Here is a 26,605-nt window from a genome sequence, read left to right as displayed (position 1 = left end):
TTGCAGAAATAGAGCCGTTTTTCATAGAAAAAAAAAATGCTTCTCAGTTTGTTGTTTGCCTTTGGTCAATTTCTAGATTTCTGAAATGACTGTTGTTGACAGTGTCACCTAGTTTTATCATTTTTCCAAGGAAGATGACTTGCTGACTTGCTCATTCTACCCTATTGGAAGTCTGGAAGTCTGGGTTTGATGAAAAGCAGCTCTCCTTTGTTCAGCTTGTCAGTGTTCCAGCAGCGTTGATCCTTGGACTTCAGGGGACATTTTCCTATAAGTGATGACACCTTCAGAGGAAAAGCCAGGGCCCAATGCCACCTTGCCAGAACCGTCAATCAGGAAGTAACCAGACATCTCTCAGCATACACAGTCGGACTTGGTTCTTCAGGGGCAACTTCATGGGCAAGATAAGCCCAACTGGACAAGAGAAGCAGCAATGAAAAATATGTATTAATTATCCACAGGATAAATAAAATCTCCTCCTGTGGATTAAAAGCTGAGACCTAAGCCCTTCCTCAGCCCAAGAAAATCTAAAGTTGAAGACCTTCAGACAAATGACAGCCTCACATAGAAATGTGTACAATTAGACTTCTGAGACAAATCTGTGGGGCTGAAAGCAACTACTGTTTTGAGACTGATATTTTATTCTAAGGAATGTAGCAGATATAGGCTGGGTGCGGTGGCTCAAGCCTATAATCCCAGCACTTTGGGAGGTCGAGGTGGGTGGATCACCTGTGGTCAGAAGTTCGAGACCAGCCTGGACAACCTGGTGAAACTGTCCCTGCTAAATTAGCTGAGCATAGTGGCAGGCACCTGTAATCCCAGCCACTCGGGAGGCTAAGGCAGGAGAATCACTTGAACCCAGGAAGCAGAAGTTGCAATGAGTCGAGATCCCGCCATTGCACTCCAGGTTGGGTGATAGAAGGAGACTGTCTCAAAAAAAAAAAGGAACGTAGTAAATTTAGTATTTAGTGCTCCTCTTAAACCCAGAGAGAAAATTCATTTTACTAAAATAGCAAAAAGGCAATATAGCAGAATAGCTTGATATGCAGCATCTGGAGCCAAATTCTCGCAGATCGAATTCTTTCCCCACCAACCCTTACCCCTTTTACATGGTGTATGACCTTGGGCAATTTTCACAAGCATCTTTTGTCTCACCTGCCCTACTTGTACAATGCAGAAGAGGATTACAATACCTGTCTCAGAAAATTGGTACATGTGAAAGGCCTTATAATCATGCCTGTCCCATATTATGAGCTCAGTAGATGTCAGTTTTTATTAATATTTTTAAACATGATTGTTTTGGGGTTCCCTATTGGCCAGGAAATTTTCTTACTAGCACTATGGTGGAGCTAGGGAGTGAAAGCAGCAGATTGAGAGTAGTGTTTCTTCCAGATGTAGAATTGTGCCCTGTGAAATAATCACAGATCTACTCAGAATGATCCAGTGGCCACTATGCTTCTCAAATACATGTCTGGGAGCTCCTCAGGCCCATCTTACCTCTACCTCCTGAGCTATCGTGCCCCCACTGTGCTGGACCACAGGCCTAGTGACAAAGCACCACTCTACCCCAGCTGGGCATCCAAGAATCAGAGGGCCCTTGACCTGGATTCTCCTAGTGCTTCCCTTCAGCTCTTGTAGCCAGGTCCTTGTAAGCCCGTGCTGCCCAGGCCAGCCTACTAGCTCAACCTGACTCCAGGCAATGGCCAACGTTTCCTAAAGTGACACTTTGGAACCCCACAAACTTGCCAAGATTGCTTGGATCTGCCTTTCTGATCATCTGAACCAACCAACCACCAGTTTGATAAAGACAAACCTCAGTGAATACCATATTCTAGGTATAGGTCAAAATTACAATTATTCCAGAATTCGACTTCAGTTCTTGCAAGGGCTGCAGAAGGCTCCACAGAGAATTTTAAATGATTCTTAGTATCTTAAAAAGATGGAAAGATGGGCCAACCCCATTTGGAGAACTCAGTATACTTTCCCACTGTCTTGCTATCTAACACAAACTCAGATATACACCATATAGGGCTAAATGATAAAATCAAGGTTAAGACAAACAAATCAAAAGAAAAGAAAAGAAAGCACTAAGAACGCATAGTTGTTTAAAGTGCTAGTGAACACAGATTATCTAAGTTCAAGTAGCCATGTGAGCTTGAATAAGCTAATTAACCTCACTGAGCCTGCTCCTTCATCTGGAAAATAGGGATAATGATAGTAGTTGCCTCATGGGGTTCTTTTAAGAAATAAAGGGCATAATGTGTGTAGCACACTTAGAACGATGCCTCACACATTATATCGATGCTTATAAAAGTTGGCTAGTTTTCTACTCATTCTTATTACACTATTTGCTAGTCAGATGAATCTACACATCCTAACTGCTGGTTCCATGGAACTCAAAAAGACCACAAAAACTTAGCACTAAATGGATTTTTAAGATATGAACTCACATTATTCTTAATACGGTAAATTATATAGTAAGTCACTGTTTTCAATGCAATTTGTGTTTTCAGTGAAAAAAAGAGGAAAGAAGTGTATAAATATTTTGCTCTATTTGTTTAAAATGTTAATAAGAATTTAGTCTGTGCTTTCATACTTTTAATGGTCAGTCAGGAGAATTTTCGTATTTTACTGATATACACTAAGCCAGCATTGGGAAATGCTGCTAGGGGAATAAACACTAGGAAAGAGCCTATTATGCTCTTTTATTTCCATATAAATTTATAGGTTATTAGATTAGTGACTGTCCCAGGACACATTTAGTATCAATAACAGAATTAAAATAATTAGAAAAAAGTTATTTAAAACCGCATGTTACATATATTTGTAGCACATATAACAAAGGTATTTTATTCACAATGTCTTAAAACCTTTTAGGTATCAATTAGAAACTGATCAACAATTCAGTTTATAAATAACAAAACAAAGTGAATAGACAATTTATAAAAGAAATACTAATGGTTATATAGTATAAAAAGATGCTTAATCTCACCAACAACAAACAAAATGTAAACTAGTGTATATTCTTCTAACACATTGGGATAATTGTTGACACCCAGGATTAGTAACAGTTGGTGGCAGTGTGAACTGATGCAGTCAATAGCAAGAATGCTACAAGACCTGTCTTCCTCTCAGGTTCAAAGCTACCTGAAAAAGGATCTGCCTCAAAGTTCCATCTGGTCCATGGGCTCATACTCAGATGGGTGCAGGGCTCATATCCACTGGGTCGTGGGCTCATGTCCCCATCCAGTCCATGGACTGATATCCCCTGGGTCAGATCCCCATCCCTAAATCAACCACTGTGGTTGCAGAATGCAGTCCCCTGACTGGTTTATGCTGAGTCAGAGTTGGAGCTGCACCCAAAGAAGAAAAAAACTGGGGAGTCTTCAGCATTTAAAGCCACAGAATTGGATCAAATCATCCAGGGAGAGAATTTAGAGAACAGAAGAGCCCTAGAACCAAGTCCTGAAAAACTCTAATGTGGCTACAGATTCTGGGTGTATCTTTCCGCACTTTCTCTGTTATATTTATGTACATATGTTTTGTTTTGTTAATATACAAGAGATTTGCTCGTATGTATCCATAACATGTTTGTTTGTTTCACTTACCAATATATCCTGGAGAAATTTCCTTGTCTGGTATTTCCAAGTTTGGAGCCTCCCTGGTTCATTTCTCAGAAGAATTAACTCTTGACTGAAGCCAGGAAGGAAGCAGAGATGGTTAGCTCTTTCAACACAGCTGCTTTATACCCTCGCCTTCCTGGGTAACTGGTACCATCATTTCTTAAGAACTTGATAGGGTTTTCTCTCTTTGTGTTTTATCGTTCATTACCTTTTTCAGGATTTGTTTTCATATTTTGATCTCTTTGGAGCTATATCTGTGCTGTTGTTTCAGTGAGATTTGAGCAGGGTAGGTGTGTAAATCATACAATCATGTGTTTAAGTATACATACATACATATATATAAATCACACCTATATACATTTTTATATAATACTCTTTTTTAAATTAATAAATGTATGTTCTGTATACTTAGAGAAGTTGGGCAAGAACTTTCTAAAATGTCTACATTTCCTTATTTTTAAAAGCTTTTGAACAAGCATTATTTTTACAAGGAAATATATATTTTAAAATTAATAAACAGATTTTTAAATTTTAAAATAAAATCTATGGTCACTGAAGAAATTATTGAAAATTCAAGAAGCAAAAGAAATACATTAAAAAAGACTTTCACAAAAATGTTGGCAAATTGTACATCTAATAAGAAACTTGTATCTAAAATAGATGTCAACCTGATATAATTGAAAGGATCAGAATTCAGTTTTAATTTTTAATTTTTAATTTTTTTTTTTTTTTTTTTTGAGACGGAGTATCGCTCTGTCGCCCAGGCTGGAGTGCAGTGGCGCAATCTCGGCTCACTGCAAGCTCCGCCTCCCGGGTTCACGCCATTCTCCTACCTCAGCCTCCCGAGTAGCTGGGACTACAGGCGCCCGCCACTGCGCCCGGCTAATTTTTTTCTATTTTTTAGTAGAGACGTGGTTTCGCCATGGTCTCGATCTCCTGATCTTGTGATCCGCCCGCCTCGGCCTCCCAAAGTGCTGGGATTACAGGCGTGAGCCACCGCGCCCGGCCCAGAATTCAGTTTTGAAGAGTTTATCCAAGCAAAAAGCTGGGAATGGCCATGCAGATGACACAGATTCCAGAGAAATGGGGTTAATGTTCCAAAGTTAAAAGTTAAGTTCTTGCTTGTATAGGCATGAAACAAAGAAATTTAACAAGATTATAGCATTTTCTATACAAAGCTGGTTTGTGAGTTACAAGAATTTAATCAGTTACAGTCTGTTTTCTTTCTGTATGGCTTGTTTTGATTTTCTTTCCAATTTAAAAGAGTATATTTAACATTCCATCTTAATGCAGTGTGATAGCTATGAACTCTGTGTGTGAGAAAAAGGAAGTTAATTTATAATGAAGATCAACAGTGATGAGAGAAGAGGCCTTCCTGGCACCTTTCAGTCACTTACAATACTTTGCAAAACAATGCAGGTAAGGAAGAAGGCTAATCTATAATCAGAGAAACAAAGGTTATAGCTTCCTGGGATATAGCTGCCAAGGTTATAGCTGCCTGTCATGTGACTCAGGCTTCATAATCACATTCCGTTCAGGCTTAAAATAATTTAGAGTTCCAATAGCTTAGATTTTGGATTACTTATTTTCACATATATAAAGAACTATTACTACTCAATAACAAAAAGACAACCCAATTTAAAAATGTGTAAAGGATCTGAATAGATATTTCTTCAAATAAGATATAGCCAATAAGCAAATGAAAAGACACTTAACATCATTAGTCACTAAGGAAATGTAAATAAAGGCCTGTAAATACAAGCTAACCTCTTGTGTATTAATAAACAAAATAAAACATATGCACATAAATATGAGTACAATGAGTCACTACTTCAGACTCACTAGGATGGCTATGATCAAAGGTCAGATAGTGACAATTGTTAGTGAGAATGTAGAGAAGTGGGAACCCTCATACACGGATGATGAGAATGTGAAGTGATGCAGTCACTTTGGAAAATAGCCTTGCAGTTCCTCAGACAGTTACCATATGACCCAGTAATTTTATTTCAGGTATATATCCAAGAGAAATAAAAACATATGTCCATACAAGAACATGAATGCACAAGTGTTTATAACAGCATTATTCAAAATAACCAAAAGGTAGAAACACCCAAATGTCTATAAAGTGATAAATTGATAAATAAAATGTGGTGTATCTGTTTAATAGAGTGTTATTTGGCAATAAGATGACATGCCTTGGCCACAGCTTCATGGATATAATACCAAAAGCATAGATAACAAAATAAAAAACTATGAATTGATCTTCATCAAAATTAAGAACTTTTGTGCATCTAAGAAAGTGAAAAGACAATTTACAGAATGGCAGAAAATATTTGCAAATAATAGATCTGATAAGAGATTTCTATCCAGAATATACAAGGAACTCCTAAAACTCCTTTCTCCAAATGACCAATAAGCACATTAAAAGATGCTCAACATCATTAGTCATAAAGTAAAAGCAAATGCAAATCAAAACCACAATAAGTTACTACTTCACATCTACTAGGATGGCTATAATTTTTTTAAATACAGCAAGTAACAAATATTGACAGGAATGTGAAGAAGCTGGACTTTGCTGGTGGGAATATAAAAGTGTGGTCACTGTAGACAACAGTTTGGTGGTGGTGCTTTTTATATTTTATCATATCTATTATAGAGACGAGGTTTTACCATATTGCCCAGGGTGATTTTTCAAGACAGTAAATATAGACCTACCACATGACTCAGCAATTCCACTCCTAGGGAACTGAAAATAACTCAGTAAAATAGCAGAGACTCAGATATTTGTATAACAGTGTTCATAGCAGCATTATTCGTAACAGTCAAAAGGTGGAACCAACCCAAATATCCATCAACAGATGAACAGCTAAACAAAATGTGGTACATATATACAATGTACTATCATTCAGCTATAAAGAGGAATGAAATGTTGACATATGCTACAACATGGATGGACCTTGAAAACATTATACTTAGTTAAATAAACCAAACACAGAAAAACAAATACTATATGATTCAACTTATATGGCTGGAGGGTAGGGAAAGAGAGACTTATAAAATGGCTACAGAGTTTTTGAGGACAATAAAAAAGTTTTGAGTATAGATAGCAGTAACAGTCATAAAACATTGTGAATGTGTTTAATGCTTCTGAATTATACACTTACAAATGGTTAAAAATGATAAACATTAGGTTATTTATATTTTACCACAATAAAAAAGAAATGAAATGCTGATGCATGCAACAACATGGATGAAGCCTGAAAACATAAGAAGTGAAAGAGGCCAGACACAAAAGGCCACATATTATATAATCTCATTTATATGAAATTCCAGAATAGGCAAATCTATAAAGACAAAAAAACAGATTAGTGATTGCTTAGGGCTTGGAGAAGAAGCACTGAGGTTTGACACCTAAGGCATATGCAGTTTTTTATGGGGTGAGGAAAAGGTTCTAAAATTGATTGTGATGATGGTTGACTAGCTGTATACATACACTAAAGACACTGAGTTTTACAATTGACATGGGTCAATTGTACAGTATGTGAATTATGTCTCAAAAAGTTGTTAAAAATACAAAAAAAGAAATTATTCAAAATTAAGAAAATTAGACCAAAAATAGAAGGAGGAGGAAGGGGAAGAGGATCTAAAGAAGGGAGAGGAGAGACAGAAAGAAAAGGAGAATGAATAGAAATGTTTTGAGTCAGTAAACACAAAATTGTAATTTGCTTATGAAATAATTGTCTATATAAAGTTGACTCTTCAGATAAATGTTGCTGAATTCAAGGTTAGCGCACTAAAATCAATAGCAGTCTGTAGTAGACTGAATAATGTCTCCAAAAAGATACCAGGTTCTAATCCTTGGAACCAAATGTTACCTTGTTTGAATAACATGACTTAGGAGACATGATTAAGTTAAGGAAGTTTAGAAGCAGCCTAAGATATAAGAGGAGAATGTCCCATTAATGCTAAGAGATGTGAGTGAAGCAGTGGAGTATATCTTCCCTTTCAGAGAATCCACATATGATAAAGACCACAGGATCTGTCAATTAGGAGACTGTATTAGTCTGCTTGAACTTCCATAGCAAAATGCCATTGGCTGGGTGGCTTAAACAACAGAAATTTATTTTCCCACAGCTCTGGAAGCTGAAAGTCTAAAATCAGGGTGCCAGCATGGTCAAGTTCTAGTGAAGGCCCTCTTCCCAGCTTCACAGGAAGACAGCCATCTTTTTGCTGTGTCCACACATGGTGCAGAGAGTAAGCTCTCTAGTTTCTCTTCTTATATGGGCACTAATATCATCACGAGTGCCTCTTCCTCATGACCTCATGTAAATTTAATTGTTTCCTAGCCCCCATCTTCAAATGTCATCACATTCGAGGTTAGGGTTTCAACATATAAATTTGGGAGAGGGGAGAAATTCAGTCCACAGCAGAGATTGTTAGAGACCGTTGAGACAGCAACTTCAGAAGAGTAGGAGGAGCAGAAACAGATGGTAATGATAGGGAATGGGTGGCAGTAGCCACCTTTATTTTTAGCACTTTGTGCCTAGAATATAGTAAAACCTTAACAGATATTAGTTAAAGACTAGGATTCTCTGAACTTTCACCTGCACCCTTCCTAACTTGGCTGTTACACCTTCTCTTGAGTTTCTTCTGCATTCTGCATCCTGCTTCCAAAATCCCTCTGGACTAACTTTGTTTTAAATTTCACAGTTGTTCTAGAGGAAGCACTTGATGGTCATGCCCCCAGTGGAGAGCAGCCAGCCCTAGTCTCTGAAGTTGGGTGTCACATGAGGAAGGCCAAATCTGAAGAACACCATACTAAAAATCCATAGATCATGAATGTGGTCATTGATCACAGATCTCAAGTTCCAGAATGCTTTGGAAGGATATTTCAGGGATACAAACTCAAAATATTTTCAGGAGCTGGGCAAGTAAAGTAACCGAGTGGAGCCAGCTGCATGTAAAGCAATGAGGAGTGGTGATGATTGTGTTAAACTGGGTGTTCGCCAGGTCTAAATGGGGCAGCCTCTACTCAGTTCCAGCTAACTGTTACCACGAAGGATCACGGTCCCAGAATTGCCAGGTTTTCTTATTTCCCAAGAGAAGACATAATCTCAAATTGTTATGCAAAACTGCCCAATTGTTAGTGTTGCCAATTAGTTCAAATTAGTTGCGGGAGTTCAACAAAGGAGACTTGCCCTGAGACAGTTGAGCTAAATAAGACTCTCAAGTTGCTTGTGCTGGTTCCTGCCTTAGATTTTACAAGAAGTTAATTGAAGATAAGTAAAGTTCTATTGCTACAAAATAAGTAGTAAAATGAGGAACTTCATTAACCCATAGGGCACAATTAGGAGTGAGAATAAAAATAAGCGTTCCCTAAAGTTTCACTAAATTCATGGAAGGCATAACCAAAATTAGAGTTGCTGAGGGTGTTCAGAGATGTAAGACACATCCCTAGGTGCTCAAGAAGGTCACGCAGGCTATTGACAACACAGCCTTTCACAGCCCCATCAGAACAAATCTTGATGAGGAATGGACAAGAGGGTGACAGTGTCACCAGTCAACTCAGATCCAGGATCTCACTGGGAGTGGGAAGGTGAGGGGTGGGGTGTGGTGGGTGAGGGGAGTCAGGAAAAAGAGAACGGGTTCTGTTTCCTTGGCCTCTCAAAGCTTCAGTTTCCTCATTTATACAGCAACGGGGCTGGGCCTGAAAGGCTCTCTTAAGTCCCTTCCACTCTTCAGCTTGCACTCAAGCATGGTCTGGTTTCGTTTCTGTTCCCCTGCCATGACACAGTGCTGTTTTCTGACCAGCAGGAGCAAGCAACACCTCTTGGACTTGATGAAAGCTGTCGCCACAGGTTTCAACCAGTCAACACTCTGAAAGAGCATCTTGGGGAAAATTGAAAAAAAAAGGTGTCAGACATTCATCTTCATAACTAGGAAGTGAAGGCTCACAAAGGAGAAAGACAAGACTAAAGGGAAAAAACCATCGTTGTGTGGGTTTTTTCTTCCACTCAGCATCTCTTCCCTTATTAAAATGAGAGGGATAACTTAAGAAAAAAACTTGTGCTCTGGAGGATTAAGCTGCACTCACGTATTCATTCATTCAACAAATATTTCTTGAATGCCTACACACTCCAGCCCCTGTTCTAGGCTTCGGGGGCACTATAGTGGAAAGACTGGCAGGATGACATTCTCCCAGGACAAGACAGACATCAAATAGCTAAGCAGAAAGATCAAATTAAGACTATAAATATTTTTTTCAGGCTGGACGCGGTGGCTCACGCCTATAATCCCAGCACTTTGGGAGGTCGAGGCAGGGTGGATCACCTGAGGTCAGGGGTTCAAGACCACCCTGGACAATAAGGTGAAAACCCGTCTCTACTAAAAAAAACAAAACAAAAATTAGCTGGGCATGGTCGTGGGCTCCTGTAATCTTAGCTACTCAGGAGGCTGAGGCAGGAGAATCTCTTGAACACAGGAGGCGGAGGTTGTAGTGAGCCAAAATCATGACATTGCACTCTAGGCTGGGCAACCAAAGAAAGACTCCATCTAAAAAAAATAAATAAAATGAAAAGATTTGTATAAAATAAGCTATGAAGGAAAGTCACAGGGTGCTGTGATAAGGAATAACTTGAGGAGGTATGCAGATAGCCTCCCTGAAAACGATATTTAAGCTGGAAAGTGGAGAAGGAGCAGGTCATAGAACTGTTCAGGGAAGGGTTGGAAATAGGAAGTGCAAAGTCTTGAGTCACAAAGAGCTTGGCAAGTTCTAGAAAGGGTCAGAAGGCCAGTTGGCCAGAGCCTGCTGACAAGGGAGCGAGCGGACTGGCCTGAGATGGCTGAAGAGGCAGCCAGGACTCCCATAGCCATCATAAGGAGTTTGGATTGTATTCCATGGGCAATGAAATTCCAAGAGCTGCTGAAAAGGGTTTAAGAGGGGGACAGCCAAGTGCAGTGGCTACGCGTATAATCCTAGCACCTTGGGAGACCTAGGCAGAAGGTTCACTGGAGGCCAGCCTGGGCAACCTAGTAAGACTTCTTCTCTACAAAAGATTTAAAAATTAGCCAGGTTTGGTGGTGCATGCCTGTAGTCCCAAATACTCAGAAGGCTGTAGTGGGAGGATCATTTGAGCCCAAGAAGCCGAGGCTTCAGTGAACTAAGATCACGCCACTGCACTTCAACCTGAGCAGCAGAGCAAAACTCTGTCTCAGAAAAAAAAAAAAAAAAGGTTTTGTTTTTAAAAAGGAACTCCTGGCTTCTTAATGGTGTCATCAGGATTTCAACCCAGACAATCTGGCTCTGTGCTATGTCCCCTGCATACCTCCTCAAGTTATTCTTTATCACAGACAGTATTAGATTTTTCCAAAGATCCCCTGGCTTCTATGTGGAGATTAGATTGCAAGGAGGCAGGAAGCCTCCTTCCTGAGTAGGAAGCAGACACAGTTGTCCAGGCCAGAGATGATGGATATGGAGAGATGCGAATGGGCTCAGGAGCCATCTGACAGACCACGCTGATGGATTGGATGTACATGGTACAGGAAGAGCAGGAATCAAGGATGACCCTTAGATTTTTCACCCGAGACACAGACATTTGTGGGTAACATTTACTGAGATGAGGAAGGCTGGAGAAGAAGTGGGTCCAAAGAAGAAAAAATGGTTACTCCAGGAAGTAAATGACTGGGCTTGGGACCCACTGCCCTAGAGGAAGCGCCCACACACAATGTCCCATGTCACAGTGCTGGCCATGTCACTGCTCTGCCCAAAACATATCTATCACTTTTCAATACCATTGAGACAAAATACTGAGCATGGAGTTTAAAGTGCTTTGTGGTTTGGGCCCATCTCCAGTCCCCAGCCTCCTCTCCTTCTACTTCCTACACACAATCTAACCTCTTTCTATTGTTATCATTATTCTTATGTCATTCCACATTATTTGCATTTCCTTGAATATGCCTTCCTCTCCTTACACTTTTTAGCCTTTCAACACATTGTCCTACCCTAGAACGTCCTTCCCTTTTCATCCATTTGCTGAATTCAATTCAACTCAACTCAAAGCTGATACTCCTTCTTAGAAGCCTTCCCGGATTCCTCCAGGCCGAGTTGGGTGTGTTTTCTAACAGAGGTAGCACGGTGCTAATTTGCAGCACAGGGTCAGATTGTCTGGGTTCAAATCCTGACTACATGACTAAGCCTCCAGGAGTTCCTCAAGGTCAGAGACAACAGCTGAATCAACTTTGTACCACCCGAAAGGGCCCAGGACTGTGCTTGGCACATAGTAGGTACTTGGAGTTGAGAATGAATGAATGTTGCTTGGTGAAGATTCTGTACAGAGGCATGAAAGATTTTCTTCACTGTTCATGCTAGGCTGAGAATCCTCAAACCAAGTTCTCAAATCTTCCCCTAAACTGAAAGTATCCTCTCTGGAGATACACATCAGACATTGCTGAATATCTCAAATGAGAAGCAATTATACTTATTTGCCTCCAGTGCTTTCCCTTCTTTAGAAGAATCTCCCTCCTATGAGCCTGGCATCTACCTTGTCTTGCCTTCCTGGATGCCTCATCCATGCACAAGCTGAGCTTCCTGAGGTGTTAATAGCTGGGCCGGCCAGTTCTGTGGGTCCTTCAGCTCTGTCTCCATTACCCAGTAACAATGGCATCAGCCTGAGATTTCAGAGCCATAATGACTTCTAACCCACATATATGTTCTCAAGGTTTCTTCCTTATTCAATCATCTAAAAGGTCTCCCATCAGTCTAGAGATTCATGCTGCATACTGGGAGGCAGAGGGGAAAGAAAAATTTGCAGTCCAAAGACCTGAGTTCAAACTAGCTTGCAGATCTCGAGCGACCACTCTGAATCAAATCTCCAAAATGGGCATAAGAAAGGTTCCTGCCCTGCAGGGGTGTTCTGTGCATGGGAAGGTATGTTACAACGACTTTGAAAACTAAATATTTTCATGTCAAAGACAAAATTTGGCATCCTGAGAAGGTATTTAGTGATGCTCCCATTCATTCTCTCAATATTATATGAAGTGCTTTAAATATCATTGTCTAGTTGATTAAAATCAATTGCCTGGCATGGCATGTGTGTGCTCCGTGCCATGGCACAATAGTAGAGAAGAGCAGGGCTGGATTCAAATTCAGGTCTCTGGGTCTAAGTCCACCTGTTTTTCCATTCTGCTGGACAGCTGGTTTCTAGGTCAGCAGGAAGGAAGCCTTCCTGCTCAGGAGGGCAGGCCATAGTGTATGGTGGATTCCTCTGCATAGTCTTCTACTCTTGGTCTCCAAAACCCTAGTTTCCCCCGCTTTTCTTCAGGGCTTCGGTGCTCCTCAAGACCATAAATCCATCTGTTAAGGTGGAGAAGGCCTTTTCTTCTTCCTGAAGTCTTTGGCCCCTGGGCCAAAGCAAGCCAGTATTCATTGTTTCATAACAGTTATTTATACCTCTTCCTGGGATTCTCATCCATGCACCACCCATTTAAAATTCCCTGATTATAGACCAGCCAGTAGTGGTGGTTCACACCTGTAATCCCAGCACTTCGGAAGGCCAAGGCAGGAAGACCACTTCAGGTCAGGAGTTTGAGATAAGCCTAGGCAGCATAGCAAGACCCTGTCTCTACAAAAATAAAAATAAAAATTAGCCAAGCATGGTGGTGTGTGCCTGTAGTCCCAGCTACTCAGGAAACTGAAGCGGGATGATCACCTGAGCCCAGGGATTTGAGGTTCCAGTAAACTATGATCACATCACTGGACTCTATCCTGGGCAACAGGGTGAGACCCCATTTCTAAAAAACAACCAACATTAGCAACATTTTCTGAGTACCTATTATGTGCCAGGTGCTGTCTCAGGTACTTTGGTCACACCAGAGTTGAACCAGGTACAGGTACAGTCCCTAACTTTGAGAATACCAGCTGGTCTGTGGTGTAGTCAGGATTTGAAGCCAGGCAGGTTGTGAGTTTTACATCAAAAGGGTTCTTCGAGTTCACTGAGTCCAATCCTCTCGTTTTATAGATGAAAATGCTGCTTCAGTATTCTAAATATTTACAGTATTGTAAGGACTTTGAAACTATGAGGTAGGTACAAAGGAAGAAACAGAGGCAAAGAACTTTTAAGTAACTTGCCTAGGATTGCATAGCCAGCCATAAATGTCAGGGCTGAGAGACAAACCCTGATGGCCGAGCTTCTGAGTCCACACTGTTGACCACTAACCTGTCTGTCTTACTAAATGGGGAATAGGACGTGGGCCCACTGGGAGCTGCCAGGCCTCTGGTCCACTGCAAGTCACCAGCCCTTCTCCCACATACCTGTCAGGATACCCTCTTCACCACCCAGCATGCCAGACAAGGCCTGGTCTTGAGGCAGAGAGCAGAAATGGGGTCAGTGGCAGCCCAGCCAACAAACGAGACAGGAGTTTGTTCTCTGCTGTTTTCTCCCAGCCTTCAGTCAGCCTGGGAGAGTGATTTCACGGCATCTCCCAAGTCACACAGAAAAGCCCTTGGAGACACAATGGGGGTCAAGCAAATAGCTCCCATCCTCCAGCTGAGCCCTCTCCACTCCTCTCTCACCAAGTCCTGTAGCCTCTTTTGGCCTTTGCCTGACTTTGAGGAAACAAATCATCAATCTCCAATCAGGACTGACATTTGAGTGGAGAAACTTCAACAGATGGGTTGAGACAGATCTGCGGATTAGATCCAGGGCCCTCATGAAATGTCAAGTCAAAAGTCCCCTCTGGGGTCTCTCAGGCGAAGCACTCCAGCTGGCCCTGAACAAGGCAGGCCTGTGGAATGTGGACAGAGGCCTCAAGCCTGCCAGCTCTGAGCCTGGGTTGCACACACACCACTCCTCGCCTTACAGCACATTTTTGCAGCTACTTCCTGCTGTCAGAGAAGAACAGACAGGCTCGTCTCCTTTGTGCTGATGTTTCTAGGTCCCAAGCATGTCAGCATCAGCCTATTTCATATCCCTGCAATACAAGGAACCTGGTCTGAAAAGCCTTCTAACTCTGCTACCGCTTTCAGGGACCCACAGCCAGTTTAAAACCATCATTCATCCCAGATTTATTAAGCAGACGATATGTGCCAGGCATTGTGCTCAGTACCAGAGATCAAGTGGTAAATAAGGCAAATACGGTCCCCTGCTTTACAGAATTGATGGTCCAGTGGGGACAGAGGCAATCACAACAAAGACTAATGATTATAGGGCTAGGAAGCCTAGCCTAGTCTGGGGGGCCAGGAAAGACTTTCTGGAGGAAATCTGAGATTTAAAACATGAATGGAGTTTAAACAAGCAGACTTTAGAGGAAGGAGAACTGGGCGAAAGAGGATTTGAGGCAGAGAGAGGAACACATGCAGAGGTCTTGGTTTGTGAAGAAATCCTCAGCTTTTAAATAGGGAATGTTGTGAGGAATGTGAGGGATAGGATGGCAATGGAATGTGGAGAAAGGAGGCTGGTGGGACAAGGATGGGCAAGGTCACCAAGGGCTTGTAAACCAAGTTAGAAGTTGTGCTTATGAGGACAGCAGAAGCCAGTCTTGGGTTTTATGTAAGCAAAAGTGTGTCTGACTCAGCATTCCACGGCCATGATTTGAGTATAAAAATGAACTGGCCTGGCCGGGTGCAGTGGCTCATGCCTGTAGTTCCAGCACTTTGGGAGGCCAAGGCGGGCAGATCACCTGAGCTCAGAAGTTTGAGACCACCCTGGGCGACATGATGAAACCCTGTCTCTACTAAAATACAAAAAAATTAGCCAGATGTGGTAGCGCGTACCTGTAGTCCCAGTTACTAGGGATGCTGAAGCATGAGAATCTCTTGAGCCCTGGAGGCAGAGATTGCAGTGAGCCAAGATCGCACCACTGCACTCCAGCTTGGGCTACAGAGTGGGACTCCGTCTCAGAAAAAAAAAGAAAAAAAAAAAAAAAGAGCTGGCCCTTGAGATTGCCGTCACCTCCTCAGATAGGCCTCCTCTGAGCACTCTAGCTTGCCTGGGGAGGAGCGACAGAGCTTCGATGTAAATGGATGTTGGAAATTGTGATTGTCCTGGCTGTGATTGGTAAGTTAGGGGATCCAGCTGGGTTCTGTTTTAAAGGCTTCAACAGGGCTCCGTCGATCACACGTCTTGCAAAAAACCAAGCCTTCCATTTCATAGTCAACCAACAGAAGCTCCATCTGGCCCACTTGCTATAGTGAACATTAGAGGGAACCAAAGCCAGGCCTTTGAGGAAGAAGTGTGAGGAGGGAGGTGGATGTTTCCCATAAAAGAGTAAACATGAACTTTCACTTTCTCTTGGCCTCCAGGCAGGTATCAACCAAAACACTAAAACATTGAAACAGCATTACTTCCCGCAAACAACTCACCCTGATAGAGTCTCATTCCTCAAAAAGAATGGTTTTAAAAGAATGGTGTGAACCCCACAAGGTTCAGCAGTAACAGTGAGGGAAACAGGACAGGGGAAGGCCCGTGAGCTCATCTTGTGTGGGGAGGAAGTCCAGGCCTTGCCCTCAGTGACAGCAGGACTCCAACACTCATTCTGGAAGCCAAAATAAAGAAGGGGCGCTGACACGGGTTTGGCTAGGAGAAAGCTGCTTACCTCACAAAGAAGGAAACTAAAACTACCACAAATGTGAACTGTGGCTCTGTGAGTGGATCCAGGGGGAGCGGGATTTCCTCTTGCTGTTCAGGAACAAGGGTTTCATGAGGCAGGCCTCTCGGCCAGACAGAGCCCTCTGTTTCTGCCTGCATGCGGCTTCATCCTCAGAGGGGCTTCAGGAAGAAATGAGGCTTGAGTGTTCAAAAGCTCCCATTAGTCTTTACCTTTGAAAGGCCATTTTGAAAAGACTGATGAAAACTTGACACGTGTAAATATTAACCATGTCTTAAATGATACACACAGGAATGATGAGCACATCTCAAGCAAGAAACAAGCAGTTATTTTACAAACCATATATACAGTAAAAATCCTTCCATGGAAGCATATCTCCCCATCTCTGAATACCACAACTCAAGTATCTAGGTTTAAGGTTTACCCAGGCACTGGGCTTTGAGAAGACAGCGTTTATTTTTATTTTTGCTTATTTTCTAAAGACAGGGTCTCACTGTTGCTCAGGCTGGAGTGCAGTGACACAATAATCAGTTCAACGCGGCATCAAATTCCTGGGTTCAAGCAATCCTCCTACCTCAACCTCCTGAGTAGCTGGGACTAGAGGCACACACCACCACACCTGGCTAATTGTTTAAAGTGTTTTGTAGAGTCAGGGTCTTGCTATGTTTTCCAGGCTGCTCTTGAACTCCCAGGCTCAAGTGATCCTCCTGCCTCAGCTTCTCAAAGTGTTAGGATTACAGGTGTGAGCCACTCTGCCCAGTTAGGAGAAGAGGATTGATTGATGCATGTGAGACTACCTTGCACTAGCATGGACCAGCCTTGACTAAGTCTGGCTCCTAAAAATGAGTTCATAAACCAAGAGTCTCTTTTGGTAATCAATGAAAATGATAAATGGGCTGAGAAATTGACCATTAAGTAGGAAAGCTACAGTAATTGAATCCTTTTTTCATTTGGAGAAACGAGTTGAAGAAGAAAAGCCCGCAGATGCTGACGGGACTTTGGGGAGGAGACGACTTGTTAAGTGTCATTAAATATATAAAAAGTTATGTGAAAAATGGTGAGCAAGATCTTTTAAAATCCGCAGAGGAAAAATGAGAAAATGTACTTAACTAGCCACTCGGTCACCTAACCTAGTGGCCCCCAACTTTTTTGGCACCAGGGATTGGTGCCAAATTTGTGGTGACAATTTTTCCACAGGGGTGGCAGGAGAGGATGATTTCGGGAGGAAACTGTTCCACCGAAGATCATCAGGCATGAGTTAGAGTCTCATAAGGAGTGCACAGCCTAGATCCCTTGCATATGCATTGCACAGTAGAGTTCGCACTCCTGTGATCTGCTGATCTGACAGGAGGCAGAGCTCAGGCGGTAATGCTCACTGGCACTGCTCACTGCCTCCTGTGCATCCTGGTTACAAACAGGCCATGGATCAGTACCAGCCCACAGCCCAGTGGTGGGTGCCCCTGCCCTGAGGACCCCTGCCTTAACCCATTTTGCACACTCCCTTCCTTCAACTACTATCCTCTGTTTCAAAAGCTATTTGAAGAATTGTGAAGCTTGCTTGTGCTTCAAAACTATGTAAAACTCATTCTAGGACTTTCTCTGTAGTTGTCATTTTTCAAAATGGCTGCCATGCAGTGATTGGCCACTGCTTAACAGAATTAAGATCACTGGTAAAATACACAAGTTCATATGAGTGGACACATTATCTTAGCTATCACATCTGTCCTTGATAGTCCCCTAGCCACCATGGCTAAGGTCACCATCACCCTGTAAAAATGCTGATAACCAGGCATCAAAGATTTTGAGAATTTTCTAGGCTTCTCTCACATCACACTTGATTTGAGCCCCCTCTCTCTCTAGCTCTGTTTCCAAAAATGCCATTCTGTTCCCCCAAACCTAGAGTTTTCCCACAGTCTCTGGATGGATTACTCAGTTGTCCTGAGATGCAGGTTTTGTTTTTTGTTTCAGCCCTAGTTCATTTGCTGTCTCATCTTCAATTTCATATTTTATAGCCTATGGGCAAATCCTACCCAGTGTTACTGATCAGCTCCAACACCACAACTCAGCTCCCTAAAGAAGGCTCCTCTTCTCTGGGAGGAGAAAATCAGCTTTTTGGCCATGTGTTGTGTTGTTTAATGGCCCCAAATACATGAATCAAATAAAAGTTGGTACCCATAGTTTTTAATATTGGTGTGGTTTTCATGCAGTAGCTTTACTTTAAGGGGCATCTATCCTAGACTGCCAAATGCTAACAAAAGATGAGGAAGTCCTAGCCAACATCTCCCAAATGCCACTCTTTGCAACAAGTCATGTCAGCATATTACAAAAACCAGGATTTCATGGTCAAGAAAGTGGCACAAATGCTATGTTTAAGTTTATCATACCTAAAACAGTACCTGGAACATAATAGGTATACAGTAAGTATTGTTGATTGAATGCATGAACTAAATACAAATCTGCAGGACTTCTCAGAAACTTTACTGTTTTGGTGTGCACTATAAATCTCTAAGAGAGTAATTATTTTCTCAAAATCTGCCCAAGGGATCCCACTCTTATTTTTCAGTGAACGCCAGGTATTATCTCATGGAACACTGTTATGCAGAGGAACTTAGTGTGAGAAATGCTGATCTAGTTCCTTCACCTCCAAAGTCATATATTCACTATACTCTAGCCAGTTATATCTTTTGACCCAAAGTTACTTAAAATTATTATTTTTTTAAGATGGAGTCCTGCTCTGTCACCCAGGCTGGAGTACAGTGGCACGATCATCGCTTACTGCAACCTTCACCTCCCAGGTTCAAGCAATTCTCCTGCCTTTCAGCCTCCCAAGTAGCTGGGATTACAGGTGCATGACACCACACCTGGCTAGTGTTTTTTGTTTTTAGTAGAGACAGTGTTTCAACATGTAGGACAGGCTGGTCTCGATCTCCTGACCTCAAGTGATCTACCCACCTCAGCCTCCCAAAGTGCTGGGATCACAAGCATGAGCCACCACACCTGGCTAAAATATTTTAAACTATTTATTATAATCAAGCATATTTTCATCCAAATCATGAAAGAGAGCTTCCCATCTGTGCATACACCTTTCCACAGAACTCTCCAAAAGATTCCGATAGAAGAGGATTATTGGCTCTTTAGAGAAGTCATATGCATGGAAGACCTTGACTGATTGGTTGAGTCTCACAAAATAGAAGCTCTTTGGTCATTTGCTGTCTTGTTTTCTGGCCCAAAATACCTGAATCAAATAAAATTTGGTATCCATAGTGTATTACTCTGTTCTCATGCTGCTAATAAATGCATACCTGAGACTGGGTAATTTATAAAGAAAAAGAGGTTTAATGGACTCATAGTTCCACATGACTGGGGAGGCCTCACAATCATGGCGGAAGGTGAAGGAGGAGCAAGTCACATCTTACATGGCAGCAGGCAGGAGGGCATGTGCAGGGGAACTCCCCTTTATAAAACCATCAGATCTCACGAGACTTATTCACTATCATGGGAACTGCATGAGAAAAACCTGCCCCCATGATTTAATTACCTCCCACCAGGTCCCTCCCATGACACATGAGAATTATGGGAGCTACAATTCAGGATGAGATTTGGATAGGGACACAGCCAAACCATATCATCCCACCCTGGCCCCTCCCAAATTTCATCTCCTCACATTTCAAAACCAATCATGCTTTCCCAAGAGTTCCCTAAAGTTTTAACTCAGTTCAGCATTAACTCAAAAATCCACAGACAAGGCAAGTCCCTTCTGCTTATGAACCTGTAAAATCAAAAGCAAGTTAGTTACTTCCCAGATACAATGTGGGGTACAGGCATTGGGTAAATACACCCATTCCAAATGGAAGAAATTGGCTAAAATGAAGGGGATACAGGCCCCATGCAAGTCTGAAATCCAGCAGGGCAGCCAAATCTTAGAGCTCTGAAATGATCTCCTTTGACTCCATGTCTCACATCCAGGTCAAGTTGATGCAAGAGGTGGGCTCCCATGGTTGTGGGCAGCTTTGCTCCTGTGGCTTTGCAGGGTACGGCCTCCCTCCTGGCTGCTTTCACAAGCTGGCATTGTCCGCAGCTTTTCCACACGCATGATGCAAGCTGTCAGTAGATATACCATTCTGGGGTCTGGAGAATGGAGCCCCTCTTCTCATAGTTCCACTAGGCAGTGCTCACACCACATATTTCCTTTCTGCACTGTCCTACCAGGGGTTCTGCATGAGGGCCCTGCCCCTGCAGCAAACCTCTACCTGGACATCCAGGCATTTCCATACATCCTCTGAAATCTAGGTGGAGGTTCCCAAACCTCAACTCTTGATTTCTGTGCACCCACAGACTCAACACCACGTGGAAGCTGCCAAGGCTTGAGGCTTACACCCTGTGAAGCCACGGCCCAAGCTGTATCTTGGCCCCTTTTAGTCATGACTGGAGCAACTGGTATTCAGGGCACCAAGTCCCTAGGCTGCACAGAGCAGAAGGGTGCTGGACCAAGCCCACAAAACTATTTTTTCCTCCTAGACCTCTGGGCCTGTGATGGGAGAGGCTGCCATGATAAGATCTCTGACATGTCCTGGAGACATTTTCCCGATTGTCTTGGCAATCAACACTTGTCTCCTTGTTACTTATGCAAACTTCTGCAGTTAGCTTGAATTTTTCCTCAGAAAATGGGTTTTTCTTTTCTGTCACATTGTCAGGCTGCAAATTTTCCAAACTTTAAGCTCTGCTTCCCTTTTAAACATATGCTCCAATTCCAAACCATATCTTTGGGAATACATAAAACTGAATGCTTTTAACAGCACCCAAGTCAACTCTTGAACACTTTGCTGCTTAGAAATTTCTTCCAGCAGATGCCTTAAATCATGTCTCTCAAGTTCAAATTTCCACAAATCTCTAGGGCAGGTGCAAAATGTTGCCAGTCTCTTTGCTAAAACATTGCAAGAGTCACCTTTATTCCAATTCCCAGCAAGTTTCTCATCTCCATCTGAGACCACCTCTGCCTGGACTTTATTGTCCATATCACTATCAGCATTTTGGTCAAAGCCATTCAACAAGTCTCTAGGAAGTTCCAAACTTTTCCACATCTTCCTGTCTTCTGAGTCCTCCAAACTGTTCCAACCTCTGTCTGTTCCATAGTTGCTTCAACATTTTCAGATATCTTTACAGCAGCGTCCCAATACCCAATACCAATTTACTGTATTAGTCCATTCTCATGCTACTAGTAAAGACATATCTGAGACTGGGTAATTTATAAAGAAAAAGAGGTTTTAGTAGACTCACAGTTCCACATGGCTGGAGAGGCCTCGAAATCATGGCGGAAGAGGAAGGAGGAGTTAAGGGACTTCTTACAATGGCAGCAGGTAAGAGGGTATATGCCGGGGAACTCTCCTTTATAAAACCATCAGATCTCATGAGTCTTATGCACTACCGTGAGAACAGCATTGGAAAAACCTGCCCCCATGGTAAAATTACCTCCCACCAGCTCCCTCCCACAACACATGGGAATTATGGGAGCTACAATTCAAGATGAGATTTGAGTGGGGACATAGCCAAACCATATCACATAGTTTTTAATAACATTATGGTTTTTATGCAGTAGCTTTACTTCAAGGGGCATCTATTCTAGAGGCTTTAGTACCAGATAACATTTAACATAGCTGTGCCTCAGTGTCCCATGCATCTGTGAGACATCTGCCTCCTCCTGCCTTCTGTGGATGCCAAGAAAATGCATCAACCAATAGATATTTTAAAAACCTGAAGCTTTCCATGCATCCTGTGCCCCATATGTATTCACAATTATTTATAATAATATTATATCTACTCAGAAATAACTTATCAAAAGCAGAAAGGAAATGTTAAGTTGAAATGCCCTCACAATGCCCAGAAGAGACATTCTGTGGTTTGTGCCTTGAAATTTACAATCTTCCTCATTGTAAGTAACTTCTATACCATCACTAAGAACCAATTTACTTTTTTTTTTTTTTTGAGACAGAGTCTCCCTCTGTTGCCCAGGCTAAAGTGCAGTGGTAATATCTCAGCTCACTGCAACCTCCACCTCCCAGGTACAAGCAATTATCCTGCCTCAGCCTCCTGAGTAGCTGGGATTACAGGCCCGCGCACCACCATGATCAGCTAAGTTTTTTGGTATTTTTAGTAGAGACGGGGTTTCACCATGTTGGTCAGGCCGGTCTTGAACTCCTGATCTCGTAATCTGCCTGCCTTAGCCTCCCAAAGTGCTGGGATTACAGGCGTGAGCTACTGTGCCCAGCACCAATTTATTTTTATATCACGCATAATTCTCAAAATTTTAAGAACTTGCATAAAAGTATAAAAACAAGTTTAAAATTCTAAGAGTTAAAACAAAAAACAAACAAAAAAAACCTAGCAGCCTGGGGCTCTTCAGCATGATGGACAAATGTCCCTATCGTAATGATCTATTTAACTCCTTGTCCTGGCACTACTTTTGGTTTTATAGCTGTGGTCACTATCACTTTACACCTGCAAGTCTGACCGATCTCTCAAATCTGGAAGCAATCTACCTTGGCAAGGACAGGCAGAAAGGAATGACTCAATGGCCAGCATCATGCTGATTTTACAGAGTCCTGCCTTGACAGTAGCACCCTAGTTGTTCACCATCTGAGTTCTGCCACATTCTGCAGATATAGCCCTGCATTGTACCAATCTGGTCCACTTGAAGTCAATTTTGGGCCAGTCTACCTTAAGGACACTCTAATTCAAAAGCTAATATATTTTTTCTTTTACATATGATGACTATATTTTTCAAAACTAAAAATTAGTACATAAAGTCTAATGACAAATCATCTTCTGACCTATGAGTCACATTCAGTGGTATGCTTAACAAAGTATTTTATTGAAGCAAAAATTCATGTAAAAAATAGATTTAGCTATACATGTATATATCATCAGCTATGTGATTTTTAATCATTATAAGTTGGAATTTTCTTTAAAAATCTGAGTTATGTGACCACCTTTATTCCATTACCTATAAGCATTCATATTTGTTTACTGAATTAACTTTATTTCTCTATGCTATGGGGATATTTTTGTATATGAAAACTTGTTCGCTTCTGTAGAACTGTTGGTAATCCTTAGAGAAAAGACCTAACACAATCAGAAAAAATATTTCCACTACAAGTGACCCTCAATTAGGACTAAATCAATATGCATTTTTACATCTTTTTGTTTTATTTCTCCATATTAACTATCAAACTTGTATCAACAGCTACCTAATATAACACTAGATTGATTTCTAATTTTTCTCTGAGTAATGATTTGGCAAAGGCTAAATCATAGACTGGGGAAATAAAGACTTTTCATTGCTGTTATTTTCTTGATATTATTACAATTTCAGTTATTTGCTCTGTAGTTCCAAAGATAATGTTTTTAAATTCCTGGTTTAGTGGTGGGCTATTTTTCTCTTTTCATTATTGTTAATGTCTGATGTTATTGCCTTTTAAGAAAAATGGTCTTTAATATTTCTACTTTTAACGTTTACTGAGGGGTTTTGTTACCTAATAAACAGTTTGTAGAACACACACATACACCACACACACACATACACACACAAACTTGCTTGGGCATTTTGGATTTTATAGCACTAGAAAAAAATGAAGGCTATTTTCTTCATGAAAAAAATTGAAAGTAGTCCATTTCTATGCTTATAGGCATATATGCCCCCTTCTCGGGGGAGGAACGACTGTGGCTTCTGAGTCAAATCAAACAGGCTGGTTCAGCTTAGAGGCCTTTTATAGTCTGGGGATCTGAGCTACATTTGCCTCATCTGTAAAAACAAAGCACAGAGCAAGGGCTCCTGTCAGTTTCAAATGAAATAATGTGCATGCAAGTGCTCTGAGAGGGACTATAAAGCTAAAAGCATATTATCAACAATGGGATAGGGATTCAAGCTAAGCACCATGGTGTAAATGTGGTCAGGACATGAGTGGTAAAGATTCCCAGGAAGCCTCTGAAGTCCAGGCCTGTCTCGTCCTTAAAGCTAAAGAAAGGCACCCTGGTGGGATGCGAGAGAGACTCAACCTATCCTTTTCTGCTTCTGGTCCTAGAACTCTGCTCACCCTACCACCCCTGAGGAGAGAAAGTCAAGTAAAATAGATGGTAATAGAAGAAAGCAAGTGTACTCGTTCGTATGAGCCTGGCTACATTCATTCTGATCCTTTCCTAAGACAATCGCTTTACCTACAAGTGTGAGTGATCTCTCAACTCTGGAAACAATCCACCTTGGGAAGAATAGGGCAGGATAAGAGTTTTTATATTTCTCCTATAAAAATTCAACTTTCATACATGTAGCATTACTCAATTTATAGTTATATATTATATATAACAAAATACATTATTATATAATTATATAAATTGATCACACTGTGTTTTGCTTTTTCACATACCTGTCTCCCATACCAGACAATGAGAATCTTAAAGGCAAGGCCCAGGTCTTATTCATATTTTTATTCCCAGCTCTGACTGATGGCACATAGTAGACATTCAATACATGCTTATTAATTTGAATTCTATGTGACAGATCCTGGTTCAAACACTGAGGATAAAAAGATGAATGAGACAATGGCCTGGCCTTCAAGGAGCTCACAATTATCCACTCCCAGTTATCGCAGACTCATTATATAAGCCTAGAAAGTATTCATGCCCCCTTCTTTTCCTTGTTTTTTTCCACCCATAGAGTTTTCCCGTGGGTTTCATGCCCTTCACTCTTTCACTACCACTCTTGATTTCAGTAGAATGTTTTTGTAATTGTCTTTATCTACCATCCTCGCCTTTAATCTGCATTGTTTAAAAAACATTTTCTTTGGCATGGCGAGTGACTAAAGTTTAAAAGTTTGGCATGAAGTTGTCATCAGATATCTCATTGTTTCCATCTCATGGTGTGAGAGTTTCACTTCCATCCAATATAAACACAAGGACTGGGTCTGACTAGCATTTAACTCATCAGCTGAGTTGTGTAACAGATCCTTTGTTTTAAGCAATAGAAGAGGCAAGGGCACCATTATCGTGCTGCGCTTAGGGCATCAGTTGATCTTAATCCAGCCCTGTTCCTTTCATTGCTTATTAGTAACACTAGTGAAAGGCTTGTTGCAGGAACATAACAAATCTGGTCTTTAAAAACAGACATCTTGGTTACCTTGTGCAATCTGGCCTCAGTCTACCTGCTCAGTTTTTTTTTCTTTCAAGTATCCACACTGTGGTCCACCCCAGTTTATACTCCCTTTCTCCCAAGATCACTCCTCTACACCGTATACACTTCCCTCACCATCCTGTTCACTTATCTAGAGTCTACAATTTAGGAAGACTCAGCTTCAGTCCCTCCTCCTGAACAGAGCCTGTTTGGAGAATGTCTAGAACTCATAGCATATTGCATCAAGTATCAGACATGGAGTACATTATCCAATGGCCCATGAATTCTCTTGGATTACTCTTAAATGTTTATTTTATTTTACTTTTAGATTTTAAATAGAGACAGGATCTCATTATGTTGCCCAGGCTGGTCCCAGACTCCTGGCCTCAAACAATTCCCCAACTATGGCCTCCCAAAGTGGAAGGATTACTGGTGTGAGCCACTGCACCCAGCCTGCTCTTAAATGTCAATATATATCATTATATTTTAACTCCCAGTTAGAAGACCAGTTCCTGGAGGTCTGCATCCGTGTTTTTTAGTACAGGGCAACATGAACAGTAGGTGTACAATAAATGTTTGTAAAAACTGTCAGTATTTCCGTTATTCATAGAACTCCTCACCTCTCTTCATTTTCCTCCTCCTCAAATCACAATCATTACCATTAGCCTTTAATCCAAATTCAGGTAGATCCAAGAGTCTTCTCTCAGTATCTCTCACTTAGGGGCAAGTCTACTAGGTGGAGGGCATCCCCAAGAAAATTTGAATAAAGATATTTGTGGGAAGTTTGAACTTGGCACTTTCCCTTACGTGTTCTCCTGAAGAGCCGTGGGGAGTTTCTCTTCCTTATTAATGTAAGGTTCGCTCCTGTCATTCAACAAATTAAGGATGGTGGTCCTAAAGGAGGAACCAAGAAGAATCTAAACAAGGAAGTCTCAATATCTCAAGTATCTACATTCAGCTGAACTGAGTCTCCATAGTCATAGCAAGGACGGCTGACCTGAGCAAAGTAAGGAAGGAAATGAATTTGCAGAAGTGCAGAATGATAACAACAATGAACCGTAGCTGCCACTGTGTGCATACCACGAGCCACCAAGCACATCACATTATAGTCATGCCATCATCTAATCCTCACAACACTCCCATGCCAGCAGGATTATCATTATCCCCATTTAACAGATGAGCCAACAGGGGCTCAAACTGCTTAGTGACACCAAAGCCTGAC

General features: G+C 41.6%; 1 long non-coding RNA gene across 1 annotated transcript in view; it reads right to left on the bottom strand.

Moving 5' to 3' along the window:
• Window positions 1–341: 341 nt before the first annotated feature.
• LOC140713471 (uncharacterized) overlaps window positions 342–26,605 on the bottom strand; it is a 69,530-nt gene continuing 43,266 nt past the window's right edge. The window contains exons 2-3 of the long non-coding RNA XR_012095555.1: window positions 3,606–3,690; window positions 342–411 (exon numbers count right to left, since the gene is read on the bottom strand). This is a non-coding gene — a long non-coding RNA (uncharacterized lncRNA). The remainder of the gene's footprint in view (window positions 412–3,605; window positions 3,691–26,605) is intronic.

The sequence above is a fragment of the Chlorocebus sabaeus genome, chromosome 15 (genome assembly GCF_047675955.1).
Source record: "Chlorocebus sabaeus isolate Y175 chromosome 15, mChlSab1.0.hap1, whole genome shotgun sequence".
Classification (NCBI taxonomy): domain Eukaryota; kingdom Metazoa; phylum Chordata; class Mammalia; order Primates; family Cercopithecidae; genus Chlorocebus; species Chlorocebus sabaeus.
Note: the sequence above shows the minus strand (reverse complement) of the source record. Positions and strands in the feature narration are given on the sequence as shown.